The following is a 19,643-nucleotide window of genomic DNA, read 5'->3' as shown; positions in this document are numbered from 1 at the left end:
TCCAAATGAAGGAAGGGAAGGGAAAGTATAACACATCACTCACCATGACGTTTTGCTTCCCATCTGCCTCAGGACAAAGCTCACCAATTGCACTCATCATAGGTTGAGTAGGTCGCCAACTTTCGGACCCAATCCGGCAAGTCAGGAACGTTGCCTGATACCCATGAAACCACTGCAAAAAAGGAAAGAAGGGTACGGTTACGAAACCAGTTCTCGCTATAGGCAAAACTGAGAAAACACAAAATGCACCATTTACGTGTATAATTCCATTCCTCATGGAACGACATAAGCTCCATAGGGATAATGTCAGCAGTCCGCACTCAGACGAAGTGACTCATCCACCCCCAGTCTCTATCTCCCTCATCATCAATGATGAAGGGCATGGTCTATCGGCATCGCAAGGTTAGCAGGCCTCGATGGTGAAAGGGTCGGTACAACCTAATAAGATGATTGAGCGTAAATTCAAGCCCCGCCTTCTCCGCAAAAAATCTTACCATCAATACTGTTCGCCAAAATGACGGATGGATCAGCACCAAGGTAACCCAATACTCTAAGCAGAAGTCGAGCATAATCCTATCAACGGGGCCCAGTGTGAAAGGATACGTGTACACACTCAAGAATCCATTGGCACGATTTGTGATGCCCTCACCCGGGGAAAATGCTTGTAACACCACATTCTCCCCCCATCCGCAGTCTTTTCTCACTAACCCCTGATGCTCTTCTCCTATCAAAGAAGTAGTCTTCAAAGCATACTCTCGCTGGTCCTGAATGCCAGAGGCGGAGCTCTCCCCTTCCTATCGGGCAGACCACGATGTAGCAGTCATGGCTACAGCAAAATTGGATAACTAAAGTGGGAATTTGTGCAAGTACATTAGTACTGAAATAATGAAAGGTTTGACGTGAAAATAAAAGGGCAACTGCTTAAAATTGTGGGATTTTCGAAAGAGCAGAAACAACCCTATTTATACATGGAAGAAACGGCGAAGATCCGCCTACCTCGAAGCCGACTAGAAACACTGACCGATGTCACCATCGCCAGTCCCAAGGTAGTACCCGACCTCGAGGACCTCCATCAAAAAGAAGCTAGGCTCAGAAAGGCCAACAACATCATCGCCAGTCCCGAGGTGGTACCCGACCTCGAGGGCCCCTATCAAAAAGAAGCTAGGCTCTGAAAGGCCAACAACATCATCGCCAGTCCCGAGGTGGCACCCGACCTCGAGGACCTCCATCAAAGGGAAGGTTAGCCTTCAGGAAGCCAATGACTTCATTATGAGACTCAAGGTTGTATCCGACCTCGGGGGCTTTTGTCAAAAAGGAATCAGGCTCCAAGGAAATAAGCATTTGAAGCTCAAAAGGCTTGTGAGAAAACTCACCACAAAGTTTAGCCATCGGGATTCCTCGAAGGCCGAACGCATAACCGCCGAGATTTCAAGGACTGCCCTTGAAAGATCAAAGGCAGTCCCTGTCTGCGGGCCTCCGAGCAAATTACTTCTCAAAAGTTACCGCAGAGCCTAAGTGATAAATCAAGGTTTCAAGGCTCGAGGTGTTACTTTCATCCTACTCGAAGTACAGGTCCCGACGACCCGAGTTTATCGGCCTGATCCAGGCTAGATCCAAGGAACGGTGAAGGACTCCATGAGGAGCCGTGCTAATCAATCAAAATTCAGGAAAAGACACTCACATCTCGTCTCGATATTGGCACCGACTTGTAGAGTCATACATTCAAAATCTCTGTAAACATAAATAAAAGGGAATACAACAAGCGCCGAAAACAAATCGAGGAAACATTTTCATATTCATAAAGGTTCGATTAAAAAAGACCATAATGGGTCCTTACATATGATTACAAAAGCCCACAAGGGGTCCTTACACAGAAACAAAGAAACAAGAAGGTTTACATATAGTAAAAACCTAAGAGCCTAGCCTACTTTCAAAGGTACATCCTCGGCAGCAACATCTTCGAGCATCATCTCCTCGGGCATACATCCTCAAAGACAATATCTTCCAAGCGCAATTCCCTCGGGAGTCATATCCCGATCCTCCAAAATGGCATCCTCAAAAGGGGGGACAATGAATAGGAAAGTGATGGAGAAGAGTAAGGTGACGCGAAAGAGGCAGGAAGGAAAGAAGAAGTGGCTGGGTGAAAAATATGGCTAGTATGGATTTCGCCAGTGTAAGGTCCCCCGAAAATTTGGCTAAGTAAATTAGGATTTCGAGGTGCCATGTAGGCTAATTATAATCTTTTATGTGCTATTAACATGAATGGAATCGATTGGATTTGGTATTGTATAAGTCTTATAATAAGTAATGTGGGGTCTAATGGGAGGCCTAAGTCTAAGTCAAGTTAGAAAATTTCATAATGGGCTAAAATTCCAAATGAGTTTGCACAGGTCCACACTTTGGACGAGCATATCTAAATATATATATAAGGTTTTATGTGATGAACAACCTATCATATGAAAGGTCTTTGAGTCTAGTTTCTAACGCTTCAAACCATTCGTCATTTGGACATTCCTACACAATTTATGATCAAATTACCAAAGGCTGAAAAAATGCGATCCTATGTCAGTTCTGCGATCGCAAAACCATTATGTGATCCACATAATATATCTGCGATCGCAAATCTGGTTGCAAACTGGACCAGTGTAGCCCAGTTTTGGGCACCAATTCTGCGATGCATTTTGCGACCCACATTCTTGTTTTGCGGCCCATTATGCGACCGCATACCCGATTTTGGAGGTTTATTTTTTCTATTTTTATAACCCGACCCCATTTTAATATATAGGCTTTGGGGATTCATTTGGGGTCATTTTATATTGATTTTAGAGAGAGTTGAGAGAAAATATACAGAGAAAGAGAGAGAAGGAGCCTAGCTTATAATCACCCAAATCTTGCTCAAGTTCTCAAGAATCAAGGAAGATAACTACTTGAATGTCCTCCATCTGGGTAAGTCCTTCTTCCAAGATTTCATGTAAGAGGTTAAGGGTTCAAATATGTTGTGGGGATTAGAAATAGGCCATGCATGTGGAACTAAGTTGCAGTAAGTGATATTAAAGAACTAATTTGGGTAGTTCCTGTTAAAATTGGTTGAGGGAGGAAGGAATTTCCATTTTCAGACCTTGTAGACTACTTCACATGTTAGGTGTTTGATAAAATTCCTAAGAGAGTTACACCATGGGTAACCTTCCTAATTATTTATTGATTCCCGCTATTTCCTTATATATTGTTACTGTTAGAGGTGTTGGTGGATTGTAGAAACTTAAGGAAAGCTTAAACAACGTATGTATGGCTAAAATCCCTTCTTCTTAGAAATTGAGCTCTCATGGTGTCTCCGCATATGTTGTAAGTCCGAAATTTGATTTATGTAGTATTAGTTATTTCAAAGGATTTGGTGTTGCAAGAATGTATGTGAAAGGTGTGTCTCAATGTGTTCAATGTGCTATTCTTGGTAAATTGGGGATATGTGAAGAATGTGAACTATATGCTAGATTGCCTAGATTTCAAGTCAAGTTTAAATTGTGATATTATGCTGAATCATGAGAATTCCTCTCTATGCTTACAACTTGAATTACTCTTGTATGTGCCCATTATCTTAAATTGCAAGTTTGATGTTGAAAGTGAAAGTGATGTGGAATGTGAGTTATGAAATGTGGCCTAGTGCCAAATATGATGTGATAATTGTTGCCCTAAGTGCCTATGAATTGATATATTTGAAATAAATATTGAAATGAGATGATTAATGAGAAAGGAACAACGCCTTGGTAAGGCGAACCAGCCGGTCGGGGCCGTGATCGGACGCCATGCCGCACACATAGTGGTATTGTGCTGATATTGAATTCCGGAAATGAGAATGAGATTGTGATTGAGGTACATATCTCAAATGAGGCAGCCTAGCCGATAGGGTCGTGATCAGACTCCGCTTAAGAAAGCGGTGGTATTGTGAATGATGATGAACATTATTAAATGCCCCAAACTAAAGCTTTCAAAATTATGTAAAAGCTATGTGATTCCTTTTATTTGATGATGTGGTGATTGTTTAAAGCGTTTGTTGAATCCTTATGATTTCTTTGTTCTTGTATGGTTGTTCTTTCTAATGAGATGGTGTTTAGTTATACATACTTGTGCTATTCGATGGCACTAACGCCCCTTTTGTCGGGGGCTCTACGTCTTTAAATGGATGTAGGTGGTTCCATAGCAGGCAGTGTTGGTCGCAGCTAGTGATGCATCTCCCTTTCAGCTGACTTGGTGAGCCCCACTTCAATTCGGGGTCCTGTACCGTTGTTTATCATGTACTTTGTATTTTGAGGTATAGCCGGAGCCTTGTTGCCGGCATTTACATATTACTCTTCAGTTGTATTTAGAGGCTTCGTAGACAGGTTGTGGGTGGTGTCAGGTATTGAAAAATTGAACTAGATATGTTGTTATTTGGAAGAATGTTTCCTTCGTATCAATTAATTGTAATAATTTGGTTAGTATGGTTGAACTGTTAATGAAAGACAAAGATAAAAATTGTCAGTGTAATGCTCATAAAGTAGGATTTATGGAGTTCATCTCCTTGTAATTCATAAATTAATTTTTGGGCAGAATGAAACCTAATAGGCTTGCTCAGTCGGGCTTGCTCGGTTGAGTGCCGGTAGAGCCCCTCAATTTTGGGGCGTGACAGCCAGGCTACTATTGTAAAGCACTTCTTGGGAGGTTGCCCTGGTTCGGGATGCAACAGTTAGTAAATAGTACCACCTCATACCATGGAAAGCAAAGGGAGTGAGATGCCGCATCGGGTAATCGGGGGAGGTGAGCAGCGGTGTATAGTCCGAGCTCCCTCTTGAGAAGTGGTGTATAGTCCAAATATTTCCCTGGGTTAGGAGAAATCGGCCCTCTGCTCCGTCATCCCGAGACAACAATAACAACAACAACAACAACAACAAAACAACATAATCTCGCTCGACCGGAGAAGGTCCAGAAGATAGGTCGTGGCACAACTGATAGAAATGTCGCCGTATAACCTTGAGGACTTGGGCCTCAAACATGGTAAAACAACAATGAATAGGGATAGTAAGAAGAGAAGAATGGATAGACGCAGGAAGATACTCGGATGAAAAGTTGGTCCCAGGAATCTCCCCTTTATAGAAAGAGAGGCAGCATGCCGACGATGCCATTACCGCCCTCAAAAGGCGTAACGGCAGGCGCATTTAGTGCGTCCTTCAGAGCTGAATCGGTGGCGACATTATGGCTTTGAAGAATGAGAAACCACAATACTTTTAATGATCCTGGAGAAGTGAAACGACATGACGTTTTGGTAATTGCGGGGGCTTGCGTCGTTAGTATGGCGTCATTACATGAAGTTCGAAGAGTCGAATGTCAAGATCGTTTCTTATCGATCCTCTGTAAGAAACGTGGGGACTATCTGTATGCGGCAAAATCGGAGGATCCAATTTCTTGTCATCGAGGCACCTCAGAAGACCATCTCGAAGTCTCGAGGTTACAAGGTCATGATCGAGTCTCCTCCCTCGAGGTTCGTCGACACTCGATTTTGGGATAATGTTGACCACGCCCACGGTAGAAATGGGGAGTTCCCAAGGCACGTGGTTAGGACTGGCAGAGCCTAGAGAGCTACTCTAAACCCGAATCAGGGTGTCATATAGTTGTCCCATCCCTTTATCTTTGTGATTAATACAGTTTGTACTATGTTGGAATTCTCTTCCTATATAAAGTGGATCCTTGTCATTTTGTAGGAGTTTGTTGCTCCCATTGCCTTACACGAAATATACAAGAACATTTTATTTGCTCTCTAACATATTCTCTTGATATTATTGCTTTAATTTATTATCTTGATATTTCGTTCATCATTTATTGCTTATCATTGGTCATAAAGAGCCTCTGTTAAATTCACTATAGCTGTTAGTCACATTTCAACCCCCTCGATAGCCCACAGGCGAACTCCGGATTGACCTCGAGGCCCCGATAACTGGCCCATCGGTTCGTTATCACTTCGCTCCTTGCTCTAATCTCGTTTCTAAACATCACACTTAGCATCAACTACTTAACAAACTAGCATAAAAATAGATCACGTATTTTTAGAGTCTCATCCACAAATTTAATTGTTATTATAATTTTCATGGTAAACAGCGTGGCTTCACGTAATTTCGTTACAAGCAATACACACATAAGTCCCACATTATACCACCGCATGCACATTAACCCCAATCGTTGTACCACCTCATGCGCGTCAATATCACATCACAATAACAACTCGTACCATAAGTGCCCATATATCACAACTTGCCAATAATCAACAATATCAATATTTCCACAACAATAAGCCATGGCTCCACCACAACGAGTACAAGAATATCAACAACAATAATAACTGTAAAAGGCCCAACAAGGAAGATTTTTCAACAATAACAATTTCTTCTCGACGTGATAACGACTTTCACAACCTCAACACCAACAACTCAATATTAAGATAATGCATAATCATGATACTAAATAAGAATAACACGCAATGAAATAGACAACATATAACAATGACTTCAAATAATGAAAATCAACCAGGAAAGAGATAACATGAAGAATAATTTCAAGCAATGATATCAAGAACGAAGGAGATAACATGAACAATAACTTCAAATAATGATAATTAACAATGAAGAGATAGCATGTAACAATAAAAGAGGCAATAAGTTTAACTAAAGCATGAGAGCAATTTATCAAGTAGGACGTAGAACAAGTGTTAAACAAGTCAATTAAGGCATGTAAGGATAGACTAACACAAATAAGGATAGATTGACTATGAGAATTTAGAACATGATATGAAATATCAATTACATCTTGAGAATAGTCTAAGTAGCCTAAACCTGTCAATTATCATGTGCAATCCGTGTACCCACTCGTCACCTTGCATACGCGACTTTCACATAGCACAAATGGATCAATCAATACCAATCCTAAGTAGTAGTTCTCCCACACAAAGTTAGGCAAGACACTTACCTCAACTAGGCCAATTCAACTCTCAGAATTAGCTTTTCCCCTAAATTTCACCTCCACATGGCTCAAATCTAACCAAAATCGACTTAATATTAACAAAAAATACTAGAAAAATCAATTACAATAGATAAAGAAAAGATCATTACATTTTTCCTAAAAAGTCAACATAAGTTAACCCGAGGTCCGGCCGGTCAAAACGGGGTCCAATGGTAGATTCCGTCAACCCATGAACCCACGAGTTCATATATCTGATTAGTTTCAAAATTTGAGTCCAATTTAACTCTCAAAACTCAATTTCTTATTTTTAAAAAAATAACATAGTTTCACAAATTTTTACTTTGATTCACATGATTTTGATATTAAAATCTAAGATATGTTGATGGTATATGATTTGAAATAGATAAGAATCACTTGCTCGAAGTTTTGTTGGTGAAAATTCACTCTCCAAATTGCCTCCAATAGAATCTAGGGTTCAAAAATATGAGAATGAGAGATGAAATCCTGACTTCCAGTCCTTATGTTTAATTGCAGTTATCGCAATCGCAAACCTTCACAGTTGTGAAGAAAATCTCGCAATTGCGGCACAAACAGGCCTGGGAAGCTCTTTGCAAATGCGAAGATGGCTTCACAATTGCGAACCCTACTGCCCTCGTAAAAGTGACATATTAGTCGCAAATACGAACTACCCAAAATCCCAGACCACTTCACAATTGCGAGCCTGACATCGCAATTGTGACACTAGAGCCCCCTGCTAAGCTCGCAATTGTGAACCTGGTATTTGCAAATGTGATATTTGAAGCATCAGCACACCAGATTCTGCAATTTCAGTCCAAAACACTCCGAAACATTTCCGAAACTCATCCGAGACTTCGAGGCTCAAAACCAAACCTCCACACAAGTCTAAAAATATCATACGAATTCGCTAGCGCGATCAAAACACAAAAATAATATCTACAACTACGAATCAAACACTAAAACACATGAATTTCAAAGTAAAGTTCATGAATTTCTAAAGTTACAACTAAACATCTGAATCATATCAAATCAACTCCAAATGACACCAAATTTTGCAGAAAAGTTTTAAATACCATAACGGACCTATTCTACGTCTCAAAATTAAATTCCAAGCTCAACAGCTAAAAGTCAACATACAGTCAAACTTTTAAACTTCAAATTGTCAAATTTCAAATCATCACAAAATCAACCTATGGGCTTCCAAAATCAATTCCGAGCATACGTCCAAGTCCGAAATCACGATACGAAGCTATCAGAGCCATCAAAACACGGTTCTAAGATTGTTTTTCCATGAGTCAAAGCTTGGTCAAAATTTTATAATTTAAACTTCTATGTCAAGAATCAAAGGGTCCAAATTAACCAGAAAGCTTTTAGGAACGAAAATAACCAACCCCACGAGTCTTAAAATCACAAACACACATATGTGAAATAAATGGGGTAACAGGGCGTAATTATACAAAATGACCGATCGGATCGGTACAATTATTTTGTTGTAAAAACAAAGTTAGTGATAGACAATAAAGACAGAGGAACAAGCAAAAAAGTGAATTTTTCCGTATCTTAAGATCCGGGCAGCTATATAAAGTTAACTGTAAATTGATATTACTTATTAATGATTAGCTGATAAAGACTCTAAGTGGATGACATATGTCTTCTGGGAATGAATATCTGTTGGGACAAATTACTTCAAATCACCGTGCAGAGTTTTAAAGGTATTGAAATTCATTACGTGGATTTTAAGTTTGATTTCTTATGGTTCTTTGAAAGCTAAATTTTGTCCAATTATAGTCTAAGATCTTAGCTTACTCTTTAATCATGTTGTCGTAAAATAACATTATTGTAGACCACTTAAAGTGCTTGGACCCTTCAGCTAATAAAGTCCTATTGATGAAGTTGTTTTACACTTTAATTCCACATAATATGGTATTTACGCCTTGTATTATATTATGCAATAACTAATGTATGTATTTAGGTTACATATAGTTTGTTAGTCACCAAAATGATCAAATTAGATTGTTTAAAGTATTCATATGCATAAAATCTTGTGGTATTTATTTTATGTATGCATTTATATTTATCTAGTTTGTTAGTCGTCAAAATGGCCAAACTAGTATGTTTATGAAATTATTTACATATAAATTGTAGTTTATTCATAAAATTAATGAAATGCCTATTATTGAAAACAAATGGATAAACAGACTTTCACTATTTCTAGAACTTAGGAATTTATCCAAAGGTAGATCAATTATTCTATGAATAGTGAATATGATGAAGTAAATTAGTATTCTTTAGTCAAATATATATTTTCTATTCAAGGATGTCATATATATTTGGTTAAAAATATTTGAGTGCCTACTAAAGACTAAATGGCATTTAACTTATGATAGTGTGTCGTAGTATTTACCCAAAGAGAATTGCGATGTACTTATATTATTTTATTGAATACATATTGATTTATGAGCATGTATTATTTATTTTGCAGTTATTCCTCTTCATTCGCATGCTTCGTCTGTTACTATGTTCAATGGATTGAACTTCTCTGAATGACATGAACAAGTCCAATTCCACTTAGGTTTAATGGATCTTGACTTGGCTCAGCTGAATGATAAGCCCGCTACCATTACTGATACGAGCAGTGCAAATGAGAAGTCTTTCCATGAAGCATGGGAACGCTCTAATAGGCTGAGCCTTATGTTTATGCGAATGACTATTGCTAACAACATTAAGAGTACTATTCCACAAACAAAAACTGATGGGGAATACCTGAAGTTTATGGAAGAACGTTTTTATTCTGCAAATAAGTCTCTCGTTGGTATATTAATGGTTGAACTCACGACCATGAAGTTTGATTGGTCGACAGTATGCAAAATCATATCATCAAGATGACTAACATTGTAGCAAGACTTCAAATCTTTGGGATGAAACTGGATGAATCCTTCTTGGTTCAGTTTATTCTGAACTCATTTCCTCCTGAGTATGGACCTTTTCAAATTAACTATGACACTATTAAGGATAAGTGGAATGTTACTGAATTGTCCAGCATGCTTACTCAGGAGAGTCAAGACTTAAGAAATAAGGGACTCATTCAATTAACCTCATGAGTGAAGGAGCTAGTAAAGGACTTAAAGTGAAGGCCAACAAGTTCAAGAAGAAGAAAGCACCGGCTAAAGCTCCAAAGAATGTTAAGAAGAAACATAAGGAAGATACGTGTCGTCTCTATAACAAGGAAGGACACTATTAGTATGATCGCCTCAAACGTAAAGCTTGGTTTGAAAAGAAAGGTACACTTGGTGATTTTGTATATTTTGAATAAAATTTAGTAGAAGTTACTAACAACACTTGGTGGCTTGATTCTGGAGCAATTGCTCATGTATCTATTACATTGCAGATATTTCTTACGATCCAAACTATAAATTCAAATAAGGATTTCTTGTTCATGGGAAATCGTATGAAGGCTCCAATTGAAGGCATAGGGACTTATCGTTTGATCATGGAGACTGGATGCCACCTTGTGTAACAACCTGGCCGATCGTTTTAAGAATTAATGCTCCGATCCCCTATTAACTTCTTGCCCCGTATTTATTTCTGCTATTGTAACTTGTCGGGATGATTCGTTTTGAGTTTCGGAGTGTTTTGGGACACTTAGTCCCTAAATGAGAGCTTAAGTCTTAGAATTTGAACAATAGTTAGAACAGTGTAAAGGAAGCTCTGAAATGGAGTTCCGTCAATTTTGTTAACTCCGTTGGGTGATTTTCAGCTTAGGGGCATGTCTGGATTTTGTTTTGGAAGTTTGTAGCTTATTTAGGCTTGAAATGACGAAAGTCGAATTTTTGGAGTTTTGGGCCGATAGTGAAATTTTTTATATCGGGGTCGAAATTTGATTTCGAAAGTTGGAATAGGCCCGTACTGTTGAATATGAATTGTGTGAAAAATTTGGGGTCAAACGGACGTGGTTTGGTTGATTTCGGCATCGGTTGTCAAATTTGGAAGTTTCAAGTTCATTAAGTTTGGATTGGAGGGTGATTTGTGTTTTTAGCATTATTGGATGTGATTTGAGGGCTCGACTAAGTTTGTATGATATTTTAGGATTGGTTGGCATGTTTAGTTAAGGTCCCGGGCGCCTAGGGTGAGTTTCGGGTGCATAACGGATTGGTTTGAGACTTATGCAAATTGCTGAAGTTGCTGCACCGGTGTTTTCACACCTGCACAGTTTGAGGCGCAGGTGTAGAGCTGTAGAAACGGTTGTAGAACCGCAGATACAGAAATGGGAAGGAGGTCTAGGATCGTAGGTGCGAGAGAAGGAACCACAAGAGAGGTCTGGGACCGCAGAAGCGGAGAAGGGCCCGCAGGTGCGCACACCCAGGTGCGACCTCTTGATCGCAGATGCAGATGAGGTGCTTTAAGTGAAAAGCCGCACCTGCGATAGAAGTTGTTTTCTTCATTAAATTAATGAATTTGAGTAAGAAAGTTGGGAAATTGGGGGAAAGTTCCCCAAGCAAAAATCTGAAATTTGAGTGAGATTTAGGCGTCGGATTTGGATGATTTCTGCACGAGTGATCTCGTGAGTGAATGGATGTTCTTATTTCGTAATTTTTACCTCATTTCGAGACGTGGGCCCGGGGAGGATTTTTTGGAGTTTTTTATTCTCTTGCCTTAGCTTTGATTTCATTAGCTAAATTAGTTATTTTTAGCTATATTTATTTTATGTAATTGATTTGTCTAGATTTGGGTCATCCGGTGCTGGATATTCGTGGAAAGAGCATTATTTTAGATTGATTTGAGCTTGGTTCGAGGTAAGTGGCTTGCCTTACCTTGTGTGGGGGAACTCCTCTTAGGATTTGGTATTGTTTGATATATGAGCGTCGTGTACGTGGGTGATGAGTGCGTACACGAGATATTTGTTGGAAAAACCCATTTCCATAAAGCAAATATATGTTCTCCTTTAATTGAGCAACACTAGTATATGTAACTATCCTGTTTAGCTTAAGAAAGCATGCATACGTGCTTTTACTATTTTAAATGCCTTAACCACCAATCTGAACTCTGTGCAACATGTTTTAGTAAAATTTCTTGTTCTTCCTTGACTCGGAATTAGCCTAAGTTGTGCTTTCTTGCTGTAACTGTTATCTCTGTTTGGTTGATCTGCATATTTACTTTGGGACTACGGAACTGTATTTCGGGAGATCCCCCTGCACACTTAAGTTTGGGACTACGGGATGGTATCCCGGGATATCCTCCTACACATTTATGTTTGGGACTACGGGACGGTATCCCGGGAAATCCCCTGCACATTTACGTTTGGGACTACAGGACGTTATCCCGGGAGATCCCCTATTGTTATCTTTGTGTACTGAGCTGTTGTTTTTCTGTGATTTCATTCTCGTTAATTTTAGTATTTATCTTTACTGTGATATTTCATTCTGTATTATTTTATTATATATATACCAATAGGTCCCTGACCTGATCTCGTCACTATTCAACCGAGGTTAGGCTTTGCACTTACTGGGTATCGTTGTGGTGTACTCATGCCCTTTACTGCACATGTTTTTGTGTGCAGATCCAGGTACCTAACATCAGTTGCATTACCAGTGAGACGAAATGACTGTAGAGACTTCAAGGTATATCTGCTGTGTCCTCAGACCTTGAAGTCCATATCTATTCCACCCCATGTCACCACTTCTTGTATTTTCTTTTTTATTAGACTCTAGAGTATGGGAGTACTATTTCTTTCTTTAGCTTGTGACTTATGACATTTCGGGTTTTGGGAGAGTTTATGTACTGTTCAGAAGTGATTATTGTTTATGGCGAGCGGCGTCTAAATTCTTTGTTATAAATTTACTTATTAGTCGATAGTTTTTTATGTTTTTGTTTCTTTTTCCGCAAATGTTAGGCTTATCTAGTCGTAGAGACTAGGTGCCATCACGATGGTTCACGAAGGGAGAACTAGGGTCGTGACACCTTGATCTATTACAGACTCTTTATATACCTCCAGTTTATAGGAATTTTATTTCTCTTTCAAGACATGATGTTTTTTTTTATTTAAAATTTGGAAATAGATCTTTTTATTTATATAAGAATGCTATTTTTTATGGTTTTGGTATTCTTAGTGATGGTATATAAATTAAAACTCGATATTGGTTTTTTTGAATCCCTTCTTATTGTTCAACATAATGTTAGAATTAAACATAGTTTACTAGATGAAACTTCTACTTACTTGTGGCATAGACGTTTGGGTCATATATCCAAAGAAAGGTTAGAAAGATTAGTAAATAATGAAATTCTTTTGAATCTAAATTTTATTGATTTTAATATATGTTTGGATTTTATTAAGGGAAGCAAACCAAGCTTAGTAAGAAATGTGCCACAAAAAACACTAGGCTTTTTGAAACTATACACACTGATATTTGTGGACCCTTTGATGTTCCATATTTTAATGGAGAAAAATATTTTATTACTTTTATCGATGACTTTTCACGTTATGGATGTATTTTTTGTTGATAGAAAAATCTCAAGAAACAAATAATCTCAAAATGTTTGTTAATAAGGTTGAAAGGATATTAGATCAAAAGGTGAAAATCATTAGGTCAGATAGAAGTGGTGAATATTTTGGAAGATATAATGAAACAGGACAATATCCAAGTTCATTTGCAAAGTTCCTCGAGGAACGTGGCATATGTGTGCAGTATAGTATGCCAGGAACACTTCAACAAAATGGTGTTGCAGAAAAGCATAATCGAATACTTATAAATATGGTTAGGAGCATGATGAGTAATTCTTCATTACCCAAATCATTGTGAATGTATGCTCTTAAAGCTACTAGATATATTAAACATGGTTCCTAGTAAGGTAGTTCCAAGACTCCTTTTGATTTGTGGGCGGGAAAAAAAACCTAGTTTAATGCACCTGCATGTTTGGGTTTACCCAACGGAAGCTAGAGTTTATAATCTACAAGAAAAGAAATTACATTCTCGAACAGTAAGTGGTTACTTTATTGGTTACCTAGAGAAATCGAAAGGATATGTTTTTTTATTGTCCAAACTATAGTTCGAGAATTGTTGAAACCAATAATACAAGATTCATTGAGAATGGTGAAGTTAGTGGGAGTGTGAAAAAATAAAGCGTGCAAAACAAAAGAGGTGAGGGTCAATGCCCCACTACTCTCGAATGTGCCTTCTTCCACACAAATATCAAATATCGTTCCATTTGTTGAAGAATACTTTGATAACACCAGCACCATTTGAATGAAATACTTTATGAAGAAACTAACTCACAAATATCTTATACAAATTAACCACAAGAAATGCCATTAAGAAAATCTCAAAGAGTAAGATAATAGGCTATTTCAGATGATTACATGGTTTATTTGCAAGAATCGGATTTTGACATTGGTCGTAATAAGGACCTGATTTCCTTTTCACAAGTCATAGAAAGTAATGAGTCTGAAAAATTGATTGATGCTATCAAGGAAGAGAATAAAATCTATGGAATACAATAGAGCCTAAGATCTCGTTGAATTTCCAGAGAGTTCAAAAAGAATCGGGTGTAGATGGGTCTTTACGACCAAATGCAATTGAAATGGAAATATTGAACGATATAAAGCTAGATTTATTGCCAAGGAATATACTCATAAAGGAGGCATTGATTATAAAGAGACATTTTACTGGTCTTAAAGAATGACTCGTTAAGAATTATTTTATTTTTGGTGGCTCATTATGACTTAGAGTTACACCAAACGGATGTGTAAACTCCCTTTTCATGATGGAGGCCTCAATGAAGTTTATATAGACCAACCAGAGGGTTTTGAAACTAAAGGAAAAGATCAAATGGTGTGTAAACTGAAAAAGTCAATATATGAACTCAAACAAGCCTCACGACAATGGTATATAAAGTTTAATGATACCATAACATCTTTTGAATTTGTAAAAAATACACTGCTTGGTGTATATACCAAAAAATCCATGGGAGAAAGTTTATATTTTTAGTCCTATATGTTGACGATATTCTACTTGAACGTTTATATTTTTAGTCCTATATGTTGACGATAATCTACTTGCTGCTAATGATTTAGGTATATTGCGTGAAAATGAAGATTTTCTCTCTAACAATTTTAAAATGAAACATATGGGTGAGGAATCCTATGTAATAGGAATAGAAATATTTTGTGATAGATCACAAAGGTTATTGTGATCGTCTTAGAAAGGCTATATCAAAAGAGTTTTAGAGAGATTTAACATGAAAAACTGTCTAGCAAAAATTGTTCCAATTCAAACAAATTTAATCTTATGCAATGCCCTAAAAATAATGTAGAACGGAAAGAAATGGAATTAACTTCTTACTTTTCTATTATTGGTATTCTGATGTATGCTCAAACTTGCATACTAATATTTTATAGCTTATGGACCTGATATGATAAGTTTCTAATATTGTACTATACGGAAATAAGTGTGTAGACAAAATTATATTATAACCGATATAGCTCACATTTAGTGGTTTGTCGTATTATGGTATGTATAATGGATATTATAGAAGAGATTTGGCTATGCGCAACTTACAAAGTATGTTACTAAATATTAATGTTATGCGATTATTGGGTCAAGTGGGAGAAAGTTAGATTTTTCCTATTACGTATATGACCCAATATAATAAATCTCATAGTTAATATTTAATTAAAGACAAATCTCGTCCGTTCGATGAGTTACTCGATGGAAGTACAGGATTAAATGAGAACCACTATAAATTTGTCCTCTCCCCACCCATTAGGATTAACGTATTTTTCATTCTCTCTTCCACCACTAAAGGAGTCAGTAACTAAAGTTAGGGCAAGAGGAGAGAAATCAATTCTCATTAACGCTTGCACTTTGTGATTATGACTCTGCTTTAGGTATGTTTTCTATAATAATTATTTGTAAGATTACCATGTTGAAGATCATGGTATTTGTTTACAAATTCACCTTGAAAACATAATAATGAACTTGAGATCTTGATCAACAAAAACTGGCAAGGAACTAATGTGCTTCAATGCAAATTATTGGTCTGCAAGAGATTGTAGGTCAACTATGAGATATAGGTGAATTTGCATCTCTGTCTTTACCATTCTCGTCTTACACCTTTTATTTTGGCGTGTTATTTGCTACATTCATCTGTATTTAATATATTTATTTTTCTCTTTCTTTCTTGATATTCTCAAGTTTGTAGTATTTGTTTTAATTTTTCTATTTTTGTTTTTAATGTCCAAGTTGCACAATTGAAGTACATTATATGTTGTAAACCAATACATTGGCGGTTTTAACTAATTACCTCTACTGCTTCATGGCACAAAATAATTGTCATTGACTAAAGTGTCAAATTGGCTCAACTATTCTCTTTTCAATTGTAATAAACCAAATGACATATTTTCAACAAGATATCAACCTTATAGCTTTACACTTTTATACTTATCTTCTAATTCTCTGCCGTCTATGACACATATTAATCGAGAAAAGAGTATTTTTGTAAGGATAATTTTGTTATTCGATCTAAGAATTTATGTATTTACCCATAAAATTGAGTAACAACTAAATTTGTACCCTGCATTATTTGTACTGTCAGTTGAAGTGTTGTCTAGAGCTTTGAATAAGTTGTATGAAGAAAAGACTTTTGTTGGATTTGGTATGCCCAAGTGGTCTGATCCTCTACACCACTTGAACTATGCTGATGATACCATATCTTTTGCTTCAGCTCATCCCCCATCTTTGAGCAAGATCATGGCAGTGTTGGGTAACTTTAAGCAAGTATCAGACCAACTTATCAACAAAGACAAGAGTTCCTATTATGTGCATGCCAATGTTGCAAGTGTACTATTTCAGGTAGTGACTAATATTACAGGATTTACAAGAGGTAAATTCTCATTCACATATTTAGGATGTCCTATATTTTACACTAGAAGGAGGAAGGAGTATTATGATGACCTTATCAAGAAGGTGATGACAAAATTGCACTCATCGAAAGCAAAACTCCTATCTTTTGGAGGAAAGGCAACACTCATATCAAGTATGTTACAAAGTATGCCAGTGCATCTATTGTTAGTACTAGATCCTTCAGATAATATATTAAAGCACTTGCATAAGATCTTTGCTCGATTCTTTTGGAGCACAGAGGAAGAAGGGAGGAGTAGGCATTGGGATTCATGGTAGAATCTCTATCTCCCTAAAGAGGAAGGAGGTCTAGGTTTTATATCTTTACATGATGTATAGAGGAAATTATTTGTTAAGCTTTGGTGGAAGTTTAGAACTACCAAATCCTTATGGTCCAACTTCATGTGGAATAAATATTGCAAAAAAGGAAATACCAACTGTAGTGCAATTTAGAGGAGGCTCGCATGTATGTGTGGAGGCAGATATTGAATGCTAGGGAAGAAGTGGAATATGAGATCATGCGGGAGATGAAGAGTGGAACAACCAACATATGGCATAAAAATTGAACTGGACTAGGTGCACTATATCATGTCCTAACTAGAGTTTCTAATAAATAAGGAGTTACATGAGGTAGCAGAATTGAAGCAAGGAGAATCATGGAATGACCAATTGGTTGATCAAAGCTTTCCAAAAGATACTGCAAATCACATTAGACACAATGTTCATTATAATGGGAGTAAGGAATACTAGGATAGACCTTAATGGATGCCAACTCCTTCTGGCAATTTACTGTTAGTAGTGCTTGGCAAATTTTGAGGTATAGGTCTAATCCAAATCAGAAATTCGAGAAAATGTGGACTAAAGGTCTTCCTTTCAAGATATCTTTCTTCTTATGAAGGCAATGGAGGCATATTTGGATACTGATGATTTATGGAGAAAGCAAGGGTATATAGTCATGTCCAGATATTGGTGCTGTCAGTAACCTCAAGAGGAAATATTGGACCACATATTTTTAACTAGACCTACTGCATCAAAGGTGTGGAAGCTGTTCATAGGAGCTGCAGGGATCAATGTGCCATTAGTGGAAGTGAAGAAAGTGATAAGGAATTGGAGGAATACATTATGTTGTCCAAAGTTAAAACCTATGTTTCAGGCAGATCCAGCTATCATCACGTAGGAGCTATGGAAGAAGAGGAACACAAGCAAATATGGGGAAAATGTCTCTACAAATAGAGTCATTCATGAAGTCAATAAGATATTGCATCAATTGGCAAGGGTTAGGTATCCATGGTTAACTCATATACCTATGTTATGGTCAGATATTTGAGCCTACAAGCCTATGTTGATAATTAGGAGAATTTATTTGGCAATTCTCACATCAGGGGTGGTATAAGTGTAACACTGATGGAGCTTCAAAAGGAATTCCTAGACCTAGTTCAATTGGCTTTTATGTGAGAGATAATGAAGGAGATTTCATGTATGCAAGGGCAGTGGACTTAGGAGTGACCACAAATATTGTAGCTGAGGCAAAGGCAATACCACAAGGTTTGGAGTACTGCGTGGAGCATGATAACACCCGAAAAGACTATATAGTACTCTATTTCGAGGGTTTGGCTCATTTTAACATATTTTGAATTGTAGAGCTCGATTTTGGGAAATTGTTTTTGGGATTTTAACGATTTGGATCAGGGTAAGTGTTGACTCGGATTTTTCCATTATTCATGATTTCATCTTTATTTTTGTCATTAAATTAGTGATTTGAATTTGAGAAATTGGGAGTTTTATAAAAACTTTCCTAAAATATAAAATGAGGATTCGACGGTCGGAATTTGATGATTTTGTTATGGTTGGACATGTATCAGAATGAGTGTTTGGAATTCATAAGTTTGGCGGGGTTCCGAGGTGTGGGCCCGGGGTTAACTTTGGAGTTATTTTTTTATTTTCATTAGAGATTAAATCTTTATTATCCGGAATTGCTTCATATAGCTTTTATTTATGGTGTTAAGTTATTTTGGGTAGATTCGAGCCGTCCTGAGTTGGATTTGCATGGGAATGGCTTATTAGTGGATTAATTTAGATTGCTTGAGATAAGTATCTTGTCTAACTTTATGGGGAGGTGTAACGACCCAGCTGGTTATTTTGAGAGTCAGAGCCCCGGTCCTCTGTTAACTGCTTTCTCCATATCTATTTCTGCTATTGTGACTTGCCAGGAGGGTTAGTTTTGATTTTTGGAGTGTTTTGGAATACTTAGTCCCTAAATGGAGACTTAAGTCTTAAGATTTGGACCGTAGTCAGAATTGTGTGAAGACGACTCCAGAATAGAGTTCTGTCGATTTTGTTAGCTCCGTTGGGTAATTTTGGGCTTAGGGGTGTGTCCGGATTGTGATTTGGAGGTCAATAGCTCATTTAGGTTTGAAATGGTGAAAGTAAAATTTTTGGAGAATTGAACCGGTAGTGGAATTTTTGATATCGGGGTCGAATTTTCATTTCGGAAGTTGGAGTAGATCCGTAGTGATGATTATGGTTGTGCAAAATTTGGGGTGAATCGGACGTAGTTTGATAGGTTTCGGCATCGGTTGTCGAATTTGAAGTTTCAAGTTCTTTAAGTTTGAATTGGAGGGTGATTCGTGATTTTTGTGTTGTTTGATGTAATTTAAGGGCTCGACTAAGTTCGTATGGTATTTTCGGATTGGTTGGTATGTTTGGTTGAGGTTCCGGGGGCCTTGGGTGAGTTTCGGGTGCTTAACA

Source organism: Nicotiana sylvestris, chromosome 7 (genome assembly GCF_000393655.2).
Source record: "Nicotiana sylvestris chromosome 7, ASM39365v2, whole genome shotgun sequence".
Taxonomy (NCBI): domain Eukaryota; kingdom Viridiplantae; phylum Streptophyta; class Magnoliopsida; order Solanales; family Solanaceae; genus Nicotiana; species Nicotiana sylvestris.
The sequence above is the reverse complement of the archived record's forward strand: the minus strand, read 5'-3'. Positions refer to the sequence as shown.